We start from the raw sequence: 13248 nt of genomic DNA on the forward strand, positions 1-13248 counted from the left end.
AAAGAAATAAAACTATAATGTAAGTTATTATCCTGCATCTCAGGAAAGGAAGAAACAGAGGGACGCCACGATATTCGTCATGATCTCATTATCACAAAAAAATGAATTTCCTTCTCTCATGATAATGAGATAATGGATCTCGTTATCACGAGAAAACAGTAAAAATAAAAATAAGTAGGGCAGGCCATTTCCAACTTCCACAAATTTGATTTCTAGAAATTACTTTGTCTTTACGAAATGTTTTTTTTTTTTTATGTTTTGGTTTCTAGAATCGTGTTTTGAATTTAAAAAATGTTTTCTCATTTGTTTTGCTTATTTCATTGTCGCTGACATCTTTAAAATGTTTTTGCATCGAAGGATTAATTGAATTTATTTGCATTTTCAGTTTTTTTAATCTGTTTTATAGTTTTTATTGTATTCCATTTTCTTTTAGTTTTTGAAATAAATAAAATCAAGATAGAAGCCAAAGAAGCGGGAAAAAACGGCTAATGTCAGCTAGAGAGTTTTGGACAAAACAACAAAGCTCCAGCATGGAGGTGGGAGTGTGATGGTGTGGAGCAGAGGAGTGTCTTAGTTTCTGGATCAAAATAATAACCCTCATTTACAAAGTCTAACCATAACTAGATCAAGTTACTGATGGTTCTGGAGTTCAAGTCAGAGTCTGGACTTAGTTCTAAGAATCTGAGTTAACCCTTTAACTGCCTGCTCAACCAAACGGTGGGAAACATTTAAAAATATAGATTGTGTGTATTACTCTCCAAGGTACGGAGCCTCTAAAGGGAAATAGAAGAAAAAATATATAAAAAATAGAAGTAAAAATGTTTTATTTTTTCCGAAAAATTTCAATAAAATAATTATTATAAAAATAATAATGGTTACTAATTGATGCGCACCAGATAGTAACTGGTGCGCATCAATTAGTAAAAAAAAATATTTTTTTACTAAATTTTTAGAAAAAATAAATAAAAAAAATAAAAGAAAAACTGTTGATGTATTTTGTGCACCAGGTACTAACCAGAACTTTTTTGGGTTAAAATTAAAGTAGTAAAAAAAAAAAACCCCAAAAACTCTCGATTGTAACTGTTGCACACCAGATAACAACTGGTGTGATCCTTAGGGAAAAAACACTGGTTAGTGGCCAAAACTGTTTTTTTTTTTTTAACTCCAATTTTTTTACGAAACCCCTCAGTATTTTTATTTTTATTTTTTTTTTTTTAGCTTTAATGTCCCTTTTGTGGCTCCATAACAAGGCAATTAACAGCAGAAAAAATTACTTTTTTTGTGTGTTTTTTTTTTTCTTTTCTGGGTAGTTAAAGGGTGAAAGACCCAGTCTGATGAAAATTTTAGTGTTTTTAATACGTTTCTGTGGTATTTTTCTGATGATAAAGGGCATATATAAAGAGATTTACCTATAATTTGCATTTGTGAGTATTTATTTCAAGCATTGTGATTCAGGAGCAGATGAAAAAATACAGATTTGTGATGTAAGACAGTCGCTACAGAGATTACTTTACACTGAAATGTTCTGTTCAAAACTTCGTGTTCCATTAAATCGGATACTCAATAAATGTTTGGTGGTAAACTGAGTTTTTCAGATCCAAACTTTTCCTCAGCTGTGTCCTTAAACGACCCGAATAATAAAACCAAATGAAGGGCTCCAGCGTCGCCGGATGTTACCTGTTGCTGCAGAATCTTGTCAAACGACGGCATGAATAAAGATCAGCTGGGAGGTTTTCCCACTCGAGGACGATCGCTGCTTCTATTCCTGAACGTCTGTCCTCCTAGACGTAAACAGAAGGATGAGAAGAGACGGTTCTGTCAGTCAACAGAGAAAACATCAGACTTCATCAGAGCTTCAGTCCTTTGTGCTTCTGCAGAAACCACCAGCAAAGCAGAATCTGACACAAACGCTAAAAAACAAACGTCGTCTCAGCTCCAGTTATCAATGGAATCCTAATGATATTTGAGTTTAGTTCAGTGATAGAAACCAAATTATTACCAATTAGTTTTAGTTTCATCCTGAAAAAATAACTAAACCTAATAAACCAAAAATCATTTGTTCATTTATTTGTTTGTTTGCTTTTTTGTCCATTCACTTGCTCATTTCTTTGTTTTATTTGTTCATTGATTTATTTTATTTGGAACAAAGCTCATTACAGAAATGAATGATGTGGCTCCAGACCTAAAAAAACAAGTTCTGGTCAAATGTCCCCAAACTTTATAATAAACCTTTCCTCCATCGTCTGGACAGAAACAAGCGGGAAGTGGAGAACTTCCTCCTTGATCTGCTGCTTTAATCTATTGTGACCATCAGAATTTAGATCACTTTCCTTTGCTGCTGTCGTGTTACCGCAACAACGCGTCGCACCATGTTAAAACTGTAAAAAATAACAAGAATAAAGTAGTCAACTGGCAGAAAATGTAGTATGACCAAAGTACTAGTGGGATAATCCCCGATGAAGTGAGCATTATCAGAAATTAAGACGCGCCATAGAAGCCTGAACCAGTGGAAGAAGGAGGCTTCGGGACGTGTAAATATATATATATATATATATATTAAATTAATTGCATACATTAGCACATTAACATTGATAGTCATGTTAATAAACTTTATAAATAGCCTTTGTAAAAATGTTTTTAGATATATTCACATATAAAATCCACGCAGATCATCTTCTAAACTATTTTTAAAGCGCTACCAGCAGTCTTTTCCATATAATTACTGAGCCAAGATAAAAAAAAAAGAAAAAAAAGCATTGTTTTCTTGGACATAGTATCTGCAAGGTAGCAGGAAATCATCAGAATTGGCCCCTTGGTTCAGAGCAACCCCGCCCCCCTTCCTCTCCCCGTTGTGGAGAGCCTAACGTATTTTCTACGCCAAATATAATCTATTTTTCAAATTTTGTCTTTTTTTGCTCCTAATTCACAGGAATTTGAACAAATAAATACCCAAAAACACATTTAAGTTTATAATTTTCTTTATATAGTGTATATATGCTCTCCATCACCAGAGAATGTCCACAAAAACATGTTAAAAACACCAAAACCATCGTTTTTAATCGGAGTTATGATCGAAATAATGGTGTGTAAATGCCTGTAAAAAAAACATTTGTTTTGGGAAAATAGTTAAAAATAAAACCTTTAAAATTAAACTCCTTAACAAAAAACGTTTGTGACGTTTGTTAAATTCAAACGTTTCAAAAACAGATGATGTGAAAGTGAACCGTCTCCTCTGTGGTGGAGAACAAAACGCCAAAGAATCAAACCCGAAACTTTTTGATCTCATTATGTATGGAAAAGAAAGAACGTGGTGGAATGCAGAGATTACAGCGGCGCAGCAGAATTACCCTCCTCCATGACTCCAATCTATTTCAATTGGCCACGGCTGCAGTGTGTGGCGCGCGGGTCCGTACACTCTCGGCTCATCCGGCGCCGCGCGCGGTTTGAAAAAGCGCCGCGTGTGTAAAAGACGCTCCGACAGCTGTTTTCTGCAGTCAGGACTCATCAACGCCTCGCCAGTCTGTCTGAGAAAATCTTTTGTGAGGGAAATCTAAAACTATGAAGCCCATATGGTCCTTCTGTCAGCGTCCATCAGCTTCCCGGCGTCTCTGTCCTGCATTACATCATCCCAGCGAAGATGACGGATCACTGCAGACGCCGACAGCCGGCATCACGCTCACAATCAGTGCAATCCAGAGACTCCCCAGATCCTCTAATGTGTACCTGGATTAAGAAGAAAAAAATGACTGGAATTTGTTGGTTTCCTCAACTCCCCGTTGTGTTTTGGCTTTTGTCGTCGTGCTTCAACTTTTGTCATCGCGTTGTCAGCTTTTGTCATTGGTTTTTGTCATTGTGTTGTGGCTTTTGTTGTGCTTTGACTTTTTTCATCATGTTGTCGACTTTTGTCATCGTGCTTCACCTTTTGTCGTCGTGCTTCACCTTTTGTCGTCATGCTTCAGGTTTTGTCATCGTGCTTCACCTCTTGTCGTCATGCTTCAGCTGTTGTCGTCGTGTTGTCAACTTTTGTCATCATACTTTGGCTTTTGTCGTCTTGTTAGCTTTTGTCATTGTGCTTCAGCTTTTGTGGTCATGCTTCAGCTTTTGTCGTTGTGTTGTGTCTTCCGTTATTGTGCATTGGCTTCATCATTGTGCTTCAGCTTTTTTGTCGTGTTGTCGGCGTTTGTCATCATGCTATGACTTCTGTTGTTGTGCTCTGGCTTTCATCGTCGTACTTTAGCGTTTTTGTTGTGTTGTCGTCTTTTGTCATCATTCTTTGGCTTTTGTTGTCGTGTTGTGGCTTCTGTCGTGCTTCAGCTTTCATAGTCAGGCTTCAGCTTTTGTCATCGTGCTTCGGCTTTTGTCGATGTGCTTCGCATTTTTTGCTTGTGTTGTGGCTTCCCTTGTTGTGCTTCAGCTTTTTTGTCATGTTGTCAGCTTTTGTTATTGTGCTCTGGCTTTCATCGTCATACTTTAGCTTTTTTGTTGTGTTATTGGCTTTTGTCATCATCCTTCAGCTTTTGTCGTCGTGTCATCATCTTTTGTCGTCATGCTTCAGGTTTGTCTTCTCCGTCCATACAACAGCGTGTTGGCTAGTCGGATCTGCAGGGAGTGAAAGTCTAATTTAGTCTGAGACTGAACTGCACTCATGAACACATTCCTCCTTCTCCGTCTCCGGGACAGAATTCTCATAATCTGCACTGATCCTCCATAAACGCCTCTCCGGCGAGCAGCAAACCAAGTCCTGCGAGAACATCGCCTCGTGGAAGAAGCGTCCTCCCAGCGAAGGAGGAAGCGAGAGCCGTCAGAAGGCCGCTGATGGAAAGCAGTGCTGACACCAGCCGTCAGCCGACATCAGCCCCGGGAAGATCGCCGTGACAACCACGACATGGAGCCCTCCGAGAGATTATCTTCAGAGCTGCTGCCTCCCGGCTGCACACGCGGACTCCCACAGCTGACCGAGATTTACAGCTAATTACACAAATGTTGGGAGTTTTTGGGTTTTTTTAAGATTCTGATTTGTGAAGCGGCGATGAGTTAAAATGGAAAACGCTTTAAATAAATGAATTTCAGTTCGTTCAAAGGTCCAGGAATCTGTCCAAAAACTGCATTTAAAAGCAAATTGTGAGAATGATGCAAATGATGAACGACAAAAAAAAAAAAAAACTTAGACAACCTTTACATGTAAAGAAACCAACAACATCATTAAAGTTGTGCTCATAAGTTCAAAAGAAATGATGAATTCTGGGATATTTTTTGTAGAATTTGAATGATAAACACAAACTTGTTTTTTCTACTCTTTAAATCAACTTTTTAAATCATAGTGACATAAACAGGGAGAGTCCTGGATCTCAGCTGAAGATATCTGTGGGTTTGTCTGATCATTCCGAACGATTTTTCTGGCATTTGTGACTGAAATTGTTTTCACCATGGTCCAGTTTCTACATAAACCATCCTATTCCACATCTTGACCGAAGTTAGAACTCTCTTCCCAAGCTTCTAATATCCGTTTCCTGTTTTGTTACCCTTTCCCGTAGATTTTTTGACAGGTCTTTGGCTTACCCCATGACTTAGGATCCAGAAGTGTCAGTGCAGCACTGGAGGATGAGACTGTTAGGAGTCCAGAAACTCCAAGACCTTTTGTGCACACACTGATTACAGATGGGGGTGGTCCCTTCAGCTGTCAATTAAACCGTTTGGGTCAGCTTGTGTTCATGTTTTCAGAACATTCATCGGGATATGTTGCTTCTGAACAGGGTCATTTGGGAAGTTTTTGTTGCCATTAAGGTTAAAAAAGGGCAAATCTAATTTTAGGCAAAAAATGGGTTCACTTAACCACTAACTTTAAGGGGACCAAGAAATCATAATTTCTTCCACTATACTGTATGTAAATCAATGAGTAGAACTGTTTGTCTAAAAATTCAATAAAAAGAAGATTATGAAAGTCAAACTGTTCTTCTTTGCTGTTAAGCTCTCCATTTACCCTCTCTCTTATTCGCATACAGAAAAACAACGATGTTCATGGATCTATTTGTCTATAAGTGGATGCATCAGAATGGGGCGGAGCATATGTTTTATATCACAGATATGATCTTTTTCAAACAGCATTTTTTCATCTGTTCCAGATTCACTACGTTTTAATAAAGTAAAAAAATAACATAAAATTGCTTGATTTTGACCATTGAGAACTCAAAGCTAACACCCTCCATCTGAAGGAAGGACCCAAGTCTCCATCGGGGACTCGGCTTTGGATACGTTTTTAGTAGCTCAATCAGCAGATAGAATTCAAAATGGCCGTTTGACGCCAGTATTTTTGTCCGGAACTTCCTTCCATTTTTTTAAACCGCTGGAGTTTCAGAGTTACCAGAGACCGTCCCGGCTGTATAAATGATTAATTTCCTTGTATCTATTTGTAAAAGACTGTTTTTTTACTTGATTGTATTAATTTGGTTTGTTAAATCGATCAGGATGGACTTGTAGAATATTGAAGGACAGACATCTCATAAGCGTCAGACTCTTCTTTTTATTGGTTGTTTGTGTATTCTGTACATTTTTGTAAATCACACAAATGCCCACAAAACCAATAAACCTAAAGCTATTGGGCGAAGGCGGAATACACCCTGGACAGCCTGTCGAAGGGCACACAGGGCTGGAACGATAGAGCCCGCTATGACAGTGAGCTTGCTTGCTTTGGCAAGCTCCGCCGCCAATACCCGGCGACTACGCAAGTCGCCCAAGTGCCAACAGACAGAGAGCCGCTGCGGGACAGGAAAGCAGCTTTCTGGGTTATTGTGAATTTGTCGTGCATCAAAGAAGAGGCGGAAGATGCAAATTTGGCGCTCCAATCACACCCGGAGTGAATACACCTTAAATCTTTTAGACCTAAACTGTCCTTACCTGGATTGGTTCTTCTCATTGGCATAAGTAGAGATGGACTAAACAAGCATGTTACCTCAGGTTCCAATGAAATTAGCCGAGTCAGTCGACATTTTTCACCCGATTTTACCATTTTGGGACCAAACGACGTTAGCAAGAAGAGATTGCTCCGAGAAATTGTCAAACGTTTGAAGTGGGGCCAGCATAAACCACATGCTCTTATACGGGCATCTGATTGGCTAGTTTATAACGTGAATAACTCGTGATAAAGAAAACATATTAGCAAGAACACCAGAGCAAGAATGGTTATTCTGACCAATAGAAAAAAAGTCTTTGGGATTTTGGCTTTCTTGGACCAACTGGTACTTCCTGTTTGGGACACGAGGGGGGGAGGGGGGTGATCAGTCCAGTTCTCTCTATATGTTGTTCTTCTCAATAATTGGCCAAGAAAACAAGAGTATAAACTTAATAAAGGACACCTTTAAACCCAGAATAGTATGAACCTTCACTACCAAACAGAAAAAGAAAAAAAACATTTTTTTTTGGTACTCCGAATTAAACACAGGTTATTTTTTCTTTGACAGTGTGGAACTGAAGGGCGGAAACGAGGACATTTCAAATTTATGGTAATGCACATTTTATATTCAATTTTAAGTCTGATTGAAACATTGTCTTCAGAAGAGCCGTGGCAGTTTGTTCTCGCCGGCGTTCCTCCACGACGCGCCCTCAACAGACGCGACACATTTTCATGCCGGGTTCATTTTTGCTTCATCACATTCGCTCCATTTTCTGTGTTTTCCTTCAATTAATCAGCGTGTTTGTTCCATCCGAAAGAGGAAAACCTACTTGAAAATGCACTTTGGTAAAATCCTTACCCTGCCTCGGCTCGCGCGGCACCAATCCCCGCGTGCGCCGTGTGATTTTCAGCTTATGGCAGCGGTTTTGTACTGTAAAGTGTAAAGGCTGGGAGTCCTCGGCGGCTGTTGGGCGAGGAAAGAGAAAGAGGAGGCAGAGAGGCTCCTCTGGAGATAAGACTTGCTGACTTAATCCTCTTGATGAAGCCTCAGCCTTCGCACCGCTCTGTTTATCTGCCATTCAAAGGCTCCAACAGGACCGGATGGGAACATGGAGAATAGATTAGGCCGCTCCTGTCTAAACACCTCACGTTTACGGCGGTAAGCACACAGACAGTGACAGATGTTGACAAGGCGGATGACAAATGCCGTTTCAATGAAAATAAACAATATGGAGGAGAAGCCAAGTGTTTTATCAGCAGAAACAAAGAGTTTTAACCTTTCAGTTTTACCTGGTTCTGATGGAGGTTCCATGTTAGGAATGTGGAAGTTTTGAGTCTTTGCAAACCTTCTAGTTTTCTAATGTCTGAATGGATCGAGACCTTCCTATTCATCACATCTCTTAGTCCTTGCAAACCCTCCAGAACTCTGAGATCTTCAGGTTCTGGTCTCTGGTCTTTACCCACTGTGAGAACCAACTTTCCTCTGTGGAAGAACTCACCTGAGGATCTGAAAGCTTCTATCTCTCTGGACATTCTTATTTCCAATTCAAAGACCCATCTCATGAACTCCCCGGTTACAAAACAACATTTTTTTTACTTAAGTATTTTATGACTTAAAAGTTTTGGTCACAGCATTTCAATGGGATTTCTTTTGTAAAGCTGTGTAGTAAAATTTTGACGACAACATTCTTGGTTATTTAGCCTGTTTTAGAAGAAATAAAAAACAGGTTTCATTTTTATAATGCATATTTTAACCTTTTAATTATTGCATTTATTAATGTTACATTCACTAACTAAATATTTAGCAACAAGTTAAATATTTAATTTTGAGTTAAATATTTACTTTACTTAATTTCATAAAATCTAACATTTAGTTTGTAGACCAAATATATAGGCCTAATCATAAAGTAAATATTTAACTCAAAATAAATATTTAGATTTTACCTCAAAATTTAAAAAGCAAGCAGAATATTAACTTACTCACTAAATATTTAGTAGGCAATTTAAATATTTAGCTTCAAACTATATTTAATTTTCAAATATTCAGTTAGCAAACTAAATATTTAGCTTGCTAGATAAATATTTGTAAATTTTATACATACAGTAGTTTAAAGCTGAATATTTGGTTCGCTTATGAAATATTTAACTACCAAGTAAATATTTAGTTTGCTAGTTAAATATTTAACTTGCTAACTAAATATTTAGCTTACAAACTAAATATTTAGCTCCAAAATAAATATTTAGCAAATCAAATGTTTGCTAACTAAATATTTAGTTAGTAATAACATTTATATATACATGAATTTAAAGGTGAAATTATGCATTTAAAAATGATTTTTTTTTCTCCTAAATAGCTAAAAAAAAGTTGTTTTTTTTAAACAACATATCTTTACAATCTGCACCCTTTATAATTTCTTCCCTTTTTGTCTTTTATTGTTGTTGCTTTTAATTTACTTATGCTTATGTCTTTATGTAAAGCAACTTTTGCTCAACAGCAAGTGATTAATTTGATTATGTGACTTTGTGACACCAAAAAGGATAAAGCTCAGATAAAGAAGGTAAAGTTAAAGTCCCGTTAACTTTCACGTTCCTCTGTGTGAAATTTATTTTCCACATTTACCCACCCCCTGGGGGAGCGGTGAGCTGCAGACACAACCGCCCTTGGGAACCGTTTGGTGGTTTAACCCCCCAATGCTGAGTATGAGGCCCGGAGGCACTGGGTCCCATTTTTAAGGAGTCCTTTGGCACGACTCGGCCTGGATTTGAACTCACGACTCTACCTCAAGGCCGCTGAGCTTCATCTACACCAAATACCACCACGTCTCCATCAGAAATACCTGAATCTTCTGCTTTTTTCATTCTTTAAGTAAAAAACTTAAGGCTGCAAGAAAATAAATCATAAACCAAATCACTTTTTCTCAAACAGCTACTTTACCTTCCAGATCAACACACACGTCCCTTAAAAATATCTATTAATAGTGTAGTGCGTCCTCATTTTAACCCTCCATAACAGATGTAATCTCCAGTGAACCGAACAACGCATGTAAATGAAATGGATAAAAGGTGCTTGGAGTTATCATTTACTCACATTAGGAAATGGCCTAATTACCTCTGATGACTCATCTTTATCCTTCCAGATAATCAGCATGTCTCGCGACTCGCTTTCAGTCAGATTGAATCCAAACGCATTAGACCAAAATCATTTATGACTTATTTTGTTTACATAGAGAGAAAATGCAGTTTGACTTGTTTTTGTTCACACTAATCCCTGATTTCTTTTTCAATCCTGAACCTAAACATATAGAAATGTGTGCCTCCCCTTTTGCAAACGATATAGGGTTTAATAAGGATAAACATAAGAAAGACTGAACAGCTTCCAGTGGATTTCAGGGAGAAGATTGTTCCGGAATGGACTACAAAACCATCAGTAGGAAACTGGGGGACAAAGGAAGAACAACAAAAGCACAAAGTCTTTCCAACAAGAGGGTTCAAATACTTACTTCTCTCAATGAAATGCAAATAAATGTATATAAATTAAAACTGACAGTAAATGTTCTTGTTTATATGTACAAAATGTATTTAATGTGATAGAAGACCAGTTTAGTTTTTACTGTGCACATGGTCCTGAAAAACTGTATCTGATTACAACAAACATCTTATATCCATCTCACGTTCAAAGGAATAAATTACTGACATGCACAGAACTATCTAAAATACCGGGAACAGACGTAGAAGAAGAAGTAGTAGAGGAGTTCTGTTGTAGATAAACATAGCTGCAGTTAGCATGTAGTGAGAGGATCTTCTGAGCGTGCTTTTATTACGTTTTTGAAAGTGACCGTTTGCACGTAATTTTCTAAATACATGCGAGCAATGCTGAACTTTTTTCTTGGTTAGTTAGAAAGGTTCAAGTTTGGTTAATAGATGCGATCAACAACAACATTTATCCTTTGATATACTTAAAATACGTGCGGGTAATACAGTAATATGCATCTTGAAGTACGATCTTATTTTGTACTACAAATAAAAGCGCATAACTGACATTCACAAGATGAACAGTGTAGATTTGAGCAGATGTTAAAGAGGGAAACCCAGCAGGATGATCATTTCTTCATTCCAAGCACCCACACTAGTCTCTCCTGATCAAGAGTGGAATTAGTTGGACCATTTTCCACAAATTCACGATTGTTCACACGGTTTCACAGGACTGCTCAGAGCAGAAAGAAACATTTCCACATTCAAAAGCCACCTCTGGAGCTCATACGCCTTTGCAAAGCCACTCTTCTGCTTAGAGACACAGTTCTCCAGAGTCCGGATGCTCACAAGGAGCATCCAGCTGGACCGCGCTTCAAAGCCTCCTCCGGAGCGCACACCATGACAGAAAACAATTAAAAAAAAAAAACCATCTCCTGAGTCCGGCTACTCTTGCAGCCGGCGGATCGTGCTCCAAAGCCTCCTCCGGAGCACAAACCCCAACTAAGCACCTTCCCCTGTTCAAAGACACAGTTCTCCAGAGTCCGGATGCTCACGAAGAGCAGCTAGCTGGACCCTGCTCCAAAGCCTCCTCTGGAGTGCACACCGTAACAAAACACCATCCTATGCTTGATGAAACGGATCTCTGGAGTCTTGCAGCTCGCTTGAAGGAAGCAACCGGCAACAATGCTCCAAAGTCTCCTTCGGAGCACAGAGAATGACAAAACACCATCTGCTGCTTGAAGACTCAGGTCTTCAGAGTCCGGCTGCTTCACTCTGAGACACGGTCCTTCAAAGCTTCCTCCAGAGCACACACCCTAGCAAAACACCATCGCCTGCTCAAAGACACAGTTCTCTGGAGTCCAGATGCTCACAAGGTGTATCCAGCTGGACCGTGCTCCAAAGCGTCCTCTGGAGCACACACCGTGACAAAGCACCATTGGCTGCTCGGAGACTCAAATCTCCAGAGTCCGGCTGCTTCACTCTGAGACATGGTTCTCCAAAGCCTCCTCCGGAGAGCACACCGTAACAAAACATCATCAATGCTCAAAGACACAGATGTCCAGAGTCAGGCAGCTTGCACGGAGCAGCTTCAAAGCCTCCTCTGGAGCGCACACCGTAACATAACACCTCCCCTGGATCTCCTGAGTCTGGCTGCTCTACTCAGAGACAGCTCTCCCAAGCCTCCTCTGGAGCACACACCGTCTAGACTTGAAGTACATGCCAGAACAGTTTTGACCCAGGATCAGAATAAATTGTTTACATGTACCCAACAATCAACATGACTCACAGACAATGCAATTTCTTTTTAAGTGGGCAAATTCACAGAAATCAGAAAAGAGATCAAATACTCATTTCCTCCACTGTAGCAACTGTACAAGTTGTTTAATGTGTGGGGCCAATGGGTGTTGATGATTTATCTGTCATTATCTGAGAGAGACCATTCAATTTTATGTTTTTTAGTTTAGCATTTATGTTAATTCAGAAAACATTTTTAAAACTGCCCAAATACTTGAAGATGGATAATTCTAATCTATTATTAATCAAATATTTCAGCGTTTTTCCAACATTCATGTTAAAAAGCAGCAAAATGTTGCTGCTGAAATAGTTTTTTGTAATTTTACTTAGTCAACAGCCTCCAACTGTCCTAAAGTTGCTGAGTTGGCCAGCTACCAGACTGGAACATGTCAAGGAAAAGTTGCACATTAGCTGGCTGTCAAGACGACGAGGCATCAGCTCACGGCCTCTCCAAGGCTGGTGTTGTTAGAAAAATTACAAATCTGGGCTTTTAAAAGGGCGGCTGTGTTTCTCACAATTCTCACTTTTCTGGGGTTCGTCTCCGACACATCCATCATGTCTCACAACGGAAGACTAAAAACAACTGCAGACGCTGAAAAGAGAGACTGACAGCACACAGTTAAACAGGAGCATCACTTCTGCTGTTAGAGGTTCAGAAAAAACCTGCTTAGTATTAACAGTAGCCACGAGAGCAGCATTTGATCAGTGTAGAATACCTGTTCATTCTTTTAGAGTCCTTCTGTAGAACCCAGAAGTTGGTAACGCTGAGACCTCAAAGGGCTACAACAACCAGACGTTATTTGGTAGATATCTGGTGGATGTGATTCTGACAATTCAATGAGCAGAAGTCATCAGTCATTTGTGAGGTAGATGAAAGTTCTGTGTCGGACAAGAACAGATCAAAGTGACTCACAGCAAACCTTAGAGTTCAAACTGTCTTAAATTACCCTGGTTGGAAATATTTTATCTGAATACCTTCAGAATGGTGTCTGGTCAGATCTCCAAACCACCATATTTGTGTCTTTTTGATGTAGAAACAACACTTATACTTCAGTAGGATGCGTTTTAAACACGAACCCCCTCTCCAAAAA

General features: G+C 39.0%; 1 long non-coding RNA gene across 1 annotated transcript in view; it reads right to left on the minus strand.

The window, feature by feature from the left end:
- Nucleotides 1–1197: 1197 nt before the first annotated feature.
- The window catches only part of LOC112159215, a 60379-nt gene continuing 48328 nt past the window's right edge, over nucleotides 1198–13248 (minus strand). Inside the window, exon 2 of the long non-coding RNA XR_004947151.1 lies at nucleotides 1198–1781. This is a non-coding gene — a long non-coding RNA (uncharacterized LOC112159215). The remainder of the gene's footprint in view (nucleotides 1782–13248) is intronic.

The sequence above is a fragment of the Oryzias melastigma genome, linkage group LG23 (assembly GCF_002922805.2).
Source record: "Oryzias melastigma strain HK-1 linkage group LG23, ASM292280v2, whole genome shotgun sequence".
NCBI classification, from domain to species: Eukaryota; Metazoa; Chordata; class Actinopteri; order Beloniformes; family Adrianichthyidae; genus Oryzias; species Oryzias melastigma.